Here is a 12,630-nt window from a genome sequence, read left to right as displayed (position 1 = left end):
TTTAGAAGAAGAAACAATTTTTGAAATAAATAACAGTGTTTGGTACTACAATAAAACCTGTAAAGTTAGACAATCGTCCTTACTTGCAATCTGAAACAAGCACATATAATCAAAAGCACAACTAAGAAGCAAATTACCTTAAAATACTGTATACGAGCACACTCAGCTCAGAAAAGTGAGATACCTCACAAAGATCTGATGCACTCAGGAGCCATGACAGTCAAATATCAGAAAGATATTTATCCAAATCATACAAAGAAAATGAATAAAGCGAACATCCCTGAAAGGAATTATGAAAGTGAGAATAAAGAAGCTGTCACAGCTAATTTATGTTTACCATTAAATGCAGGAGGAAATAACAAATTATGCCACACAAATACTATTACACATTTCGCAAGGGTGAGTTGCAGCAGGTAAACCATGAGACGATACATTTACATGACTACTCAGCAATTCACACAGCAGTGCCTGGAAGAGGGTTCATGAACCCAGCTTGAGACCACTCTTCCAACAAATACTTAAGTAATTCTGTGCCAACTCCAATTTCTCTTATTTTATTATTTTATTCTCCCTATGTAGATGAATGACAGCAAAATATTTCCACATTCGGAGTAGTAAGTTGCAACTTGCTGCAACACGAAATCTTTGTTTTAACAATCAAGGGAAATGTAGATTACTACTTACTGTAAAAATGGCACCGAGTTGCATACAGACACAATGAAAAGAAACTTACACTTCAGCCCTTTGCCAAAGACTTCAACAAAAAAAAGAGGGGACCCCACACACACACACACACACACACACACACACACACACACACACACACACACAGTTTGGAAGGCTGTGAATAGGCAAAGAAAAGAAGACGAAGTATGAATACCGAGAATAATGCTAAGGAGAATAGGGGTAGTGAGAATAGTAACAAAGCAAAACATACAGGGTTGTGGGATGGAAGAAAGGCTCTCAGGCAAAAATAAACAACTGCAGCAAAGTGGGCGTGAGGTCTGCTTGCTTGGGTGAGTGACTGAAAAGAGAGTGCGTGCGTGCCTGCAACTCAACATGTTACCTTTACAGTTAGTAACAATCCATCTTTTCCTTGGCTGTTGATATTCCAATCTAGAATTTCCATTGTTTGACATTGTTTTAATAATTGCCACCCAACTTATATATCAGATCCATGACCATCTCTCCCCTATTTCACAATAACACAAAATCAGCCACTTTTCTTAGGATTTTTTCAATGTCCTCTGTCAATCCTATCTGGTAAGAACTCCACAATGCACAACAATACTGTAGAATAGGACGAACAAATATAGTGGAACCCACCTATTTAGTAAATATGCTGCGTCTTGCATGCATTCTGTCAATACAACACAGCCTCACATTTGCCTTACCCACAACATTCTTTATGTGACTGTTCCAACTGAAGTTGTTCATCATTGTAAGCCCTACAAATTTAGTAGAATTTACAGCCTTAAGGTTTGTGCGATTTATCATGTAACTGAAATTTAGCAGATTCCATATTCATACTTTTCATTATTTATAGTTAATTGCCACTTTTCGCACCATACAGATTCCTTATCTAAATTAATTTGCAATTAGATTTGATATTCTAATGATTTACTACACAGTAATAGACAGCGTCATCTGCAAACACTAAGAGGGCTGTTCAAGTTGAACCTTAAATCATTTATATAGATTGGGAACAGCAGACATCCTATACCAGTTCTTTAGGGAATGTCATATCACTACTCTATTTTGCGTTGATTACTACGCAGTGATATTTCTGATAGGTAATCATTCATCCAGCCACACAACTGAGATGATAATCCAAAGGTCCTTGGTTTAATTACAAGCTGCTTGTGAGGAATGATGTCAAAAGCCTTCTGTAAATCTAGATATATGGAATTGATTTACAATCCCCTTCCATAGTATTCATTACCTTGTGAGAATAAAGAGGTAATTGTTTCAGAAGAATGAGATTTTCTGGACCCAAGCCGACTGTGTCAATAGGTAGTTTTCTTTAAGGTAATTCATAGTGTTAGAGCACTGTATACATTCCAAAATCCTACTGCGAACTGATGGAGTGGACTATTCCTATTTCCTCTCTTGGGCACTGGAGTGACCTGTGCAACTTTTCCATCTGTAAATATATATGCTTGTCGAGTGAACAACTGCTAAGTATAAGGCATACTCTGAAAGAAACCTGATTGGTATACAATATGGACTGGAAGAATTGCCTTTATTATGTGGTTTAAATTGCTTAGCTAAACTAAGGATATTGACTTCTAAGTTTCTTATGTTTGCAGCAGCCCCTTTATTCAATTTCTAGAATACCTACTTTATCAGCTTTGGAAAACGAATTTAAGACAACCACATTCAGTAACTCCACTTTGGTGATATTATGAACATTGTAAGATAGAACTTCCAAAAAGAAGATAGACCTAGATTTAGAGGAAGTTTAATAAGAGAGTAGTAACAACAAGACAAGAGTAACTCTTGAGTATACTAACAAAATACTTAAGTAAATGGTCTCAACATATAACCAAAGTGCTAATTTATGTGAATTGGAGAGAAAAAGAAGCAAATGAAAAAAAAATTACTATCACTGCTACAGTCAGTAGTAACGGTAGAAATAGTGATCTTCATATGAGAACTATTACCATAAAAAATCTACATAATTATTTCATGTATTCACCACAGGGAATGAAATAGGTGCTGCAATAAAATTCATATCAAACATCAAAAAATGCGGATTAGATGCTTTCATCTGCTATTTAATAGTGACAAATATTATGGACGTAGTACCAACTGATGCACTTGTTTGCATGATCCCAACCCTTAAAAAATTTGACAAGATAACGAAACTTGACAGATCATATGGCATATAAAAAAGGATTGAAAAATTGTCAAATAGATCTAGTACACCCAACAACGGCAAACATAAAATGCATGTTCAGGTGCTGATTGATCAAGATAGCTACAGATACTGAATCTAAGAATGCACTTTATATCAATAACTTACAGGCTAAAGAACCAACCAAAAGAAGTGGTACAATCAAAAAGGTGAAAATAATTTTAGATTCATGGGAAAAAAATCTATATCTCTGCTAGGCAGCACAGAATCTGTGAAACCTAGAAACCAGTGCAACATGCAAAACAGAGAGGGTGCGTTCCAATGACATCTTGAGAACTTAACGGCACAAGTCTTCAGTGAGCTCAGATATTCAGATACTTATGGTATCTCCTGTAAAGAGAAAGAAAGAGAGAGAATTGATGGAATCATTGAACTGTTGTCTCTTGTAACTGAAAAATATCATTCCAGTTCTGAATTCCCAGATTTCCTAAAACCAGCAGGTACACTATCATTTCACAATATAGGAGACGTAAGTGAAGTCTAAAGGTACAGGTGTACCTGCATAAACCCAGTGCTGGCTGAAGCAATGGAAGCTACAATGAAAAAAAAAAAAAAAGTGTAACCTAGTATGAGGACAATTAACTTCTTTCAAAAGATCAATCAAGTTTTTGAAGAAAGAGTCTACACAGTAGGTGTTAGTTAAAGTCTTGCATAATTAGGAGAGTTGCTCTGCAACTGTCTAATATTATCTAATCAAGTGACGCAAAGTCATACCAGTCTTAGGCAACGAAGTTGCAACACAATGAACCATACAGCAGCTCTAGTTTCTGATATCTGTTGATGATCAAAGTTTAAATGGATACATTTTATGTACATGCAGATGACAACATTGTTCACTAATAGAAAGAGTGACACACAGGCTGTACAACAGGCAGATGCTCTGTTCACTGAGGTCCAGCAGAGGTTTAATGAAAATAATTTCAAAATAACTGAGAAACAAAACAATGGATGACACATCCCGTCCATGATACTGGATAATGATGGAGCTGGTTAAACTTCGGGTTTCTTCGGAAATATTAAATTGGAAAGAATGTGATAGAGTACAGAATATATGCATGGTTCAATTTGGGGTATTTCACTCATAAGTCCATGATGCAAAGTCTTCCGTACCTTCACTGTACGTAAATGAGTAATTGGGTGTGTCATTTATTATTGTTATACTCGAGTGTATATTTCAAATAGTGCACAGGTTTGCATTCTTTGTGTAGGATATCATACGTTAGTGCAGATATTTGTGTTTTATTGTTATTGTCAGCGTGCAGAAGTTGGGAGTTCACCAGAAACCGATGTTACATCACAGCAAGTACATCACTGAGTTTCCAACACCGCACGACACCGAAGAAACACCTCAACGAAAATACGATCAACAATCACGGACAGATATATATATATACTCAAAAAAAGAATGTACCAATATAAATGAGAAGCAATTAATTTTGTCTGATTTGTACTCATTATCCAAGCTGCAAATATGTTTGCAAATGCTCATGCAACAAATTCAAACTGTTAAAGCATTCAGAGGAAATTCTTTGGAAGTAGTTAGAAGAAAATGACACTAATAGTTTACTGCAATGGAATACATTTCAAGAATAACTTTTTCACAATTTTGACAGCCAGAACCCTCTCAATAGCACATTGTACATGTGTGCATAAACCTTCATGAGTCATTTACCTTGTGAGGAAATTAAAAAAACATTATAACAGAACAGTAGGCCTACCAGCTAACAGTTTACTACACATTATTCCACAACCACATTACATCAGCTATGAAAACTCTGCAAGATGCAGAAATGATTCTGCTGCTACAGAAGAAATAAGGAAGGATCATTACTTCCAATGAACATGGATCCTTATAAACCTATCCTGCTGGACTAGCATTTAAAACAGTTTACGGACAATGTGTGTTCCATTGTTTCATTCATGTAAATCTAAACCATGATAAACATGCAAGACACATCAAATTCACCATTAAAACATCTGCAATCAAGACAGTCTACGACACACACAAGATAGTTTTCCAACCACGGCCATGACAAAGTTTAGTGCACTACCAAACAGAATTTAATCACTAATAGAAGTACTCAAGGCACAATTGCTGAGTACCCTAATCTGAAATAATATTCATTAAATTCTGTGGATTAATTTAGGAAATGGGGAGAGTTACGGCAAAGTTGTCCAAACCCGTGGTTCTGGGTGACTTTTCCATAATTCTCCCCATTTTCTAAAAGTTGCCAGTCCTCTTCCTTCATACCCTATTCTTCCCCTTTAACCCTTCCGGCAGGTGGAGGAGTCACTAGAACTGAAAGCTTCCATGTCTCCCTAACCTTTGTGTGGGTTTTCTCCAGCCTCTGTTCACTGAGTAGATTTTATTTATCCATCCAATTATACCACATTTTCGAAAATTGATCATTTTTGTTGCTAACTTGCAACTAAGTGCTACGAGCAGGAACATTCACATAGTACTCAATGTTAGTATAATGTCCATTTCACTGCTGTTGTATTATTGTAGATTAACTAAAAGCAGCCAATCCAATCTGAACTGGTTACCACATAACATTAGTAAGTCTAATTTGTTATACAGGCAATAAAGGTGACCAATTTTGAAAAGAATCAGAATCACTGTAGTTTATTGGGCATGGAATACAATTTCAATAGCAGTTTGTACCTCTCTTCCATTACAATATTCCAAAACTACAAATACCAATCATTTAATGAAAGGATTTCAATAGCAGGAGATGTGATGGTCATTTGATTGTTTTACAGACTGATTCAGAGAACTTTTCCTCCATTTAATTACTACAAAGACCCTACTCTAAATAAGCTACAAAGATGATACTCTACTGGTGCCATTCTGAACTTACCAGCAGAAACATTTAATATTAATGAATATGGTCACAAAACCACCTATAAAATTAATAAATCTTATATTTAGGGCATTTGAAATGACCACTTTATTGACAATCCAGAAAGTAACCAGAAGAGTAAAAATGAACTAGAATACTTTTGGTCAAGCAGGCCATATGTAAAAAATGGGAAATTGATAACCAGTGTCTATTATCAGTTTTGAGTTACAGCACTCAGCATGGACTTCTACTGCAGAAACAACGATGGACCAATGAATACAAGTGATAATCCTATTGATAATTAGTAGGAGACAGGAAAACAAATGGAGCCAAACCAGAAATAGATAGGATTATAACGCATTATCTACATCACTGAAAATGGAATGGAAGTGTGCATGTCCTGCAGCCAAGTAAATGACTATTAGATGGACTAAGAAATTACATGACTGGATCCCAAGACAAGAAAGAATGACCTAACAGAAGTTGGGTAGAAGATATTAGAAAACATTGAGGAGTAACATTGGGAAAAAAAACACCAAACACTTTGTAAAATCCTACCCACCAAAAGAATTAGTACCTCTTGCTTCCACAGACTCAACATAGTTTCAATTTTTATAATGCCAAAAGCCTAAACCAAAGACATAGATGTCAAGATGATTCCTAGTAAGAAAGCTCTTTATTAGAAGTATTGCACGATAAACAGAAATGGAAATTCACATGCAGAGGCACACATACAGGACATATCAAAACAACAGGCCAAAATCACAGGACAACTGTGCAATCCCATCATCTAACAGAAAAATATGAAAGCTTATGACTAAAGAACTAATTAGTAAATAGAATAAATTTACTCAAACTAAAAATCCCTTTGGATTAAAAATGGCGAGAATGTCCTAAATGGAGTTCTAATGACAACATTCTGAGAACAAATCTTAGAAGTATTATTGAGGTAAACTAATAAAAAATAAAATTTTCGTGCAGTTTCACAAAACATGAACAGCATGCGACTACACAAGAGAGCACTTTCACCTAAACCTAAACGTATTTCCACACATACAGGTACCACAGAATATTCTTAATACAAAAATACTCCCCGAACCCCACATATAATAATGAGGCCTACAACTGATTTCTCATCTTACTATAGATATTACCCACAACAGCAACTTTAAATGCAATATGATACTACCACTAGCGAAATAACAGTACACCTGTTTAAGGTAAAATCATACTTCCAAGAATGTACCAACTATATTGAATGAAAGTCTTTAAAATATGTAAAAACTATTCGCAAATTTCCCAGGTAAACGAGAAAATATGTAATATGAGCTCCTGGGTGCTTACAATGGACAGATCGAATTGCAAAATTGTGTAACCTGATGCTTATATTACTGTCTCACCCCATCAATCCAGTACGGCGTTAAGCCACAAGATGCAATACTGTACAATTTTAACAGTTTCTCAAACTGAAGGAGCCTGCTGAAGGAAGTGCTAACCCAAAACTGCATATTTTGAATTACTGAAGATTGTTTTGTTTATATGAATACAAAAACATATCAACAACGTGTCTTCACAGCCGAAAAAAATTTCTAGCAGTACATAAAGAACTGGTTGGCTGTACTTGTTAACAGCGTATAGCACTTTGGAAAGAACGGGTTATGCTATCAGGCTAATTCTTACTAACCAAAGGGTTAGCGCTTTCTGTGGCTGACACCTTCAGCTGATTCTACACAAAAGTAATAAATTATCACCGACACTTACAAAAAATAGACAAATAGAAATTTACTATATAACTTTAACTATTTAATAACAGAACTGTTAAGGTACGTTTAACACATTTGACATGTAAACATCACTTACATTTTTGCAATGTTCGTTACAGAAAGTGACTCCGAACTCTCAAACGTCCTTTTCTCAAAAAAACTCATTTTGTTCAATATTTCGTGACGTAGCTCAAGAGAGACGCACCAACACTAACGCTATACCACCCGGGATGTGGCTGTAACAAACACACAACGGAAGCTTTATTCAAAACAAGTCGTTCATAAACAAAACTCGCTGGTATGAGCGAAAAGCTTGACAACTTACTAGCTTAAAACATTTATAACCGAGATGCGAATCAAAAGATGGAGTCAGGTTAGCGTCCGTCCACGACCTGACGGTAACTATCATAATTCTTGACAAGAGATAAGAAAAAAAAGATTCCGACCAACGCCAACATGACAGCCGGGCACTCACAAACACTTTATGTTCACTACCTGCATCTCGAACACGCACTACGCACTTGATGGGGTGAGTAACTTCTCACCTAACGGAGCACATCGATTTCGCTTAAAATTTACACTTGCAACACAAGCACTCCAGATTAGGGAACAATGAACTTTGTGAACGCCATTCGAAGTGTCCTCTTTCGGCTTGGGTGCCTTGATACGCTCAATACTTCCTGTGTCACAAACTCGGTCGGAATCAGAACAGAACCATTCCTCCGCCATGGATAACTACAGGCCCTTCCGGTAAAGGAACAAATGACAGCTTACCACAATATAATGCATTTTACACTGGTGCCCAATCCCAAACATCCTCAAATTCCTCTTCCATTCCACATATCAGTCGCTATCGCGTAAAATAACGAGAATAGCTTATAAGACCAGTGATCTAATTGGTTAGAATAATACCCACCGTCCTTACTCGTCGTGAAAATACAACCAATCAGGTGGTATCTTATATGGCGTCATTAGAAATGTGGATTCTCGACCAGCCAATGGGAAAACAGCACCGAGTTGAGAGCCCGTATAACATTTCTTTCAACAGTATGTCAAAATACATACACATTCCTGCGCTGTATGCATCTGAAGTCTTCTTACACATTCGAATCAACGGTAAGCAGTGATATCGAAAGAGGTAAACCGCTGAGCCGTAAAGGGGCGTACTTACGCGTTATGTGGACGATAGAAACGACATATTTTCCTCTGCAAACCTCGTATTGCTTATAGCCATGTGTCAGGTAAAAGGAGTTTTATTTACATTCTTCTTAACTGGTCGATATATCACCCGCAGTAATTTCTTTCTAACAAATTAATCGATTCTCTTCTACAACCACATCAGTTCACTTGCAACACTACTGCCATTCGGCAATTTCTGGAACTACAGCAGGCACTCTATCGGAGAGTTTGCAAACTAGTTCCGACATATTAAATTCTGAAAGCTCAAAGATAATGTAACAAAACCCAGAAAGTTTCAGTGGACTTTCTAAACAGACTGGCTGTGCAATAAATAAACATCAGCCAATGGATACATGTATTTGAGCGTAGGCTGACTGTCTTGAATAGTATCTGTATGACAGAACCAGTGAAATTAACAATATTGCCGTAATCTTTTTGGTAGATAGTATGAATTATTTGTGGTGCAGTGACTGTTTTCATATACAGTTCACAACAAATTTTTCTTGGGCGCTTTGGTTATTGATCGTTTATGCTGCCATTAACGCATGATTGTATTCATTATTTGATGCATCTTCTACAGCTGTAGCCGAACGAGTTTTTTTTCCCTTCTTGAGTCGGTATTTCGCATGATTGTATTCATTATTTGATGCGTCTTCTACAGCTGTAGCCGAACGAGTTTTTTTCCCTTCTTGAGTTGGTACTTAAACACAAATCCAATAAGCAGCACATTGAGTTTGCTCTGTTTCCGCTATCCACCTACAGTTTTGGGCTAAGTACCAGAAGATTAGCCTCCACGGGGTCGTGATTTAACCCTATACGAAGACGGAATGTGTAAATTTCAAGCGCAGGAACTTCATTAAGATAATTAAATAAAATGTCTTACCTGTAAGGTATTAAGCAATTACTGTAATGCAAAGTGTACAGCTTGATATAAGACTGCAACACAAATTGAAAAAGTAGTTCAGAAATAAGAAATCAGGTTAACGAAATAGCGTGGGAAAGATGACCCCTGTAGAACTGTGCAGTCGTACAATTCTCTTAAAAAATACGATAAACTCTACCCACTGTAAGAAATGTGAAAAATTCGTACCTGTCTGTGATAAGCTCACAAGGATATAGTGTGTGTTAGTATTTTATACGACAATAACAGATACTTCTACAGAAACCGCTACACAGGCAGGAATTATACAAAAAGACACAAAAGAAATATTCGAGTGCGTTCACTTGAAGCATAAGTGGTAAACTGACAGATTACAATGTAACGTTGGTCTGCTGCAGCACTGCCCCGTGGAACACTGGCAGTGAATAGTGCCCATCTGCTCGTTTGTGTGCAGGCGCAACTATAGTCCGATCTACGATCGATAGCGATTCGTGCACCTCAACACACGGGCAGAGATTGCATTGTTGCTGGTTCCAAGCATCGGTTATGGTAAGCGAATACAAGTGCACTGCGTTTGAAGAAAGCCTGATGCAATGTATTACGTCTTGTGGAGAATTTGTTGCTCGCCACCACCATCAGCTGTGACAACACCGACAAGTGGAACAAACGTTCACTGAATAGCTCTCTACTATCACGTTTAAAGCTCGCATTAGCTACAACACTCAGAGCAGAGTGCTGGGAACACAGCTGAACGTTTATTGCTTGTTGGAGAATGCATGACGTAGATGCACAGAACACGCCTAAACTCGACCACCATCGTTCATAACCTCAACTATACTGTAGGATACAACACAAATATATCTACCGAACGTGTTCTGTGGATGCACTAACCACTTGCCCACCCTGCAAGTGAGAGCAAGTCCAGGGCGTACAGTCGCATATGCTAAAACTCACCTGCCTGAATGCCTGCACATTAGCTGTTTGCCTGCTGCTGACCACAGACACATCGCAGCACGTGAGCAAGCACTCAAGCTGGGACAGCCCATTTCACCATATAGTAGAACCAGAAAGTGGCAAAAAGGAAGAACACACTGAAAAGAACTATGTGTCTTACATTAGTATTAACATAATTATTTAGTCTTACATTGTATTCTGTCACCCAAAAATGTTATATTACTAGCAGGGTTTTTCATTATGAGTAAGACTCTTCCAAACTGTGAAACAATCTCGCCAGAAGAAATTGTCTCAAACACTCTACATACGTCGACTTGTAATCAAACTTACATTTAATTTCTTGGGGAATAACATTACACACATTCGTGCCAGAGTACTGCACACAATATTAGGAACGAAACTGGAGTAGAAAAGTGGAACGAGGGAACTGAGAAGAATTGGTTAAAATGATATGGACATATAGATTAGATGCATTTTTCGTTTCAGTTGATCCATAGTGAGGACATCCTCCAGAGTGTAGATTATGTCAGAAGAACAAGAATATACAACAAATATTAAAAATGAAAACCAAATAAGAGTACGCTAAAGTACCTTCCACAAACTCCAAGTGAAATGATCATTATGGATATGAAATGAGGCAACACTGAATAGGAGAATCATTTTACAATACATATTTACAATGACTGCATTGCTGTACTGAATATGTTCAGTGACATTATTCTAATATTTGTATTATTTTACATTATTAGTCAAACAGGCATCAGTTTTTTTCTACTAAGAAATTCATCAATGGAATAGAAGGAGATGGCCACAAATAAATCCTTGTGGCTCCTCTTAAAATTAATTTTATTGGTAGTTAAACTTTCTAGGGCTGCTGGAAAGTTATTAAAAATGTATGTTTCTGAATAATGGACACTTTTTGGACCAAAGTAAGTGAATTCAAATCTTTCTGAAGGTTATTCTTATTTCTAGTATTGATTCTATGAACTGAGCTATTGGTTTGAAAAGAGATATATTTTTTATGACAAATTTCATTAAGGAATAAATGTATTGTGAATCAGTAGTTAATACTCCAGGTTCCCTAAATAAGTCGCTGCAGGATGTAAAAAGAATGAAAGATGGAAGGTTACCAGAACGAATGTTAGAGGCCAAGTTTGAGGGCAAGATTGAGTCCTAGAGCAAGACGGACTGACACAATAAAGATGGGTTTAAGAAGAAGAAATGTGGACTGGAATTAAACAGTTGTAAAAGAAACATAATGGAACTATGGAGGAAAGCAGTGACCTGGCCTGATGCTGCATACAGGAGAAGCAAAGAAGATGGTGAGAATACTACACAGCCGTCTGGACCATCAGATTTTTACAATCACTGTTGAAATCATACATTCACCGGTATACGTGGGAAAGCAGGGGAACCAGATATGTCATTGACTATATAATAACAGATCAGGAATTCAGGAAGGCTGTGAGGGACACACGTGTATTCAGGGGATTCTTTGATGACACTGATCATTATTTAATCTGCAGTGAAATTGGGATTGCGAGGCCGAAAGTGCAGGAGGTCAGGTCCATATGTAGGAGGATAAGAGTGGAGAAACTTCAGGATAAGGAAATCAGGCACAAGTACATAACAGCGATCTCAGAAAGGTACCAGTTAGTTGAATGTGGTCAATTACAGTCATTGGAAAAGGAATGGACAAGGTACAGGGACACAGTACTAGAAGTGGCTAAAGAATGTCTTGGAACAGTAGTGTGTAAATGTAGGAGGAAGCAAACAGCTTGGTGGAATGACACAGTCAAGGCAGCCTGTAAAAGGAAAAAGAAGGCGTATAAAAAATGGCTACATACTAGAACTCAAGTAGACAGAGAAAGTTATGTTGTAGAAAGAAACAAAGCCAAACAGATAATTGCAGCATCCAAGAAGAAATCTTGGGAAGACTTGGAAACAGGTTGGAGACATTGGGTCAAGCTGCTGGAAAACCATTCTGGAGTGTAATTAGCAGTCTTCGAAAGGGAGTTACGAAGGAAATGACAAGTATTTTGGACAGGTCGGGAAAACTGCTGGTGAATCCTGTGGATGCCTTGGGCAGATGGA

At 37.3% G+C, this 12,630-nt stretch overlaps 1 protein-coding gene across 1 annotated transcript in view; it reads right to left on the bottom strand.

Moving 5' to 3' along the window:
• Positions 1–8,384, bottom strand: part of LOC124594923 (chromodomain-helicase-DNA-binding protein 7) — a 310,905-nt gene extending 302,521 nt beyond the window's left edge. Inside the window, exons 1-2 of the mRNA XM_047133415.1 lie at positions 7,849–8,384; positions 7,621–7,759 (exon numbers count right to left, since the gene is read on the bottom strand). The gene's annotated coding sequence lies outside the window, so the exon portion shown is untranslated. The remainder of the gene's footprint in view (positions 1–7,620; positions 7,760–7,848) is intronic.
• Between the last annotated feature and the right edge of the window lie 4,246 nt (positions 8,385–12,630).

Source organism: Schistocerca americana, chromosome 2 (assembly GCF_021461395.2).
Source record: "Schistocerca americana isolate TAMUIC-IGC-003095 chromosome 2, iqSchAmer2.1, whole genome shotgun sequence".
Lineage (NCBI taxonomy): Eukaryota > Metazoa > Arthropoda > Insecta > Orthoptera > Acrididae > Schistocerca > Schistocerca americana.
This window is presented reverse-complemented; position numbering and strand designations above follow the sequence as displayed.